The sequence below is a fragment of the Octopus bimaculoides genome, chromosome 20 (assembly GCF_001194135.2).
Source record: "Octopus bimaculoides isolate UCB-OBI-ISO-001 chromosome 20, ASM119413v2, whole genome shotgun sequence".
Lineage (NCBI taxonomy): Eukaryota > Metazoa > Mollusca > Cephalopoda > Octopoda > Octopodidae > Octopus > Octopus bimaculoides.
The window spans coordinates 28,416,372-28,417,124 of record NC_069000.1 but is presented as its reverse complement, the minus strand read 5'-3'; positions in this window follow the sequence as shown (position 1 = coordinate 28,417,124).

The following is a 753-nucleotide window of genomic DNA, read 5'->3' as shown; positions in this document are numbered from 1 at the left end:
GGGGGGGGGGGAGGAAAGAAATCAGCAAAGGATAGAACAAATGAACCAAAGAGAAGCGTATTTTCGAAATAAGAGAGATGGAGATCAACAGAATCGAGAACACATGAGTCAAGAACAACAGCAGCTGTACTTAGAATATATGAGAAACAGAAGTGGATTTTTCTCAGCATAACAGCAAAACACAAAATCACACCAGCCAGCATCACCACCACCTCCAAGCCCATCAAATATATATATATATATATATCATCATCATCGTTTAACGTCCAATTTCCATGCTAGCATGGGTTGGACGATTTGACTGAGGACTGGCAAGCCAGAAGGCTGCACCAGGCTCCAATCTGATCTGGCAGAGTTTCTACAGCTGGATACCCTTCCTAACGCCAACCACTCCGAGAGTGTAGTGGGTGCTTTTACGTGCCACCAGCACGAGGGCCAGTCACACGGTACTGGCAATGGCCTCGCTCAAAGGTGTTTTTTACAAGCCACCAGCACGGGAGCCAGTCCAGCGGTACTGGCAACGACCTCGCTCAAATGATTTTCTAACGTGCCACCAGCACAAGTGCTAGAAGGCGACGCTGGTAACGATTACGCTCAAATGGTGCTATTTACAGGCTACTAGCATGGAAGCCAGACAGCTGCTCTGGCAACGAACATGCTTGGACAGTGCCGTTAGTGCTCCACTGGCGCAGGTGCCAGTCATTGAGTATGGTTCAATTTCGATTCCGATTTCACTTGCCCCAACAGGTCTTC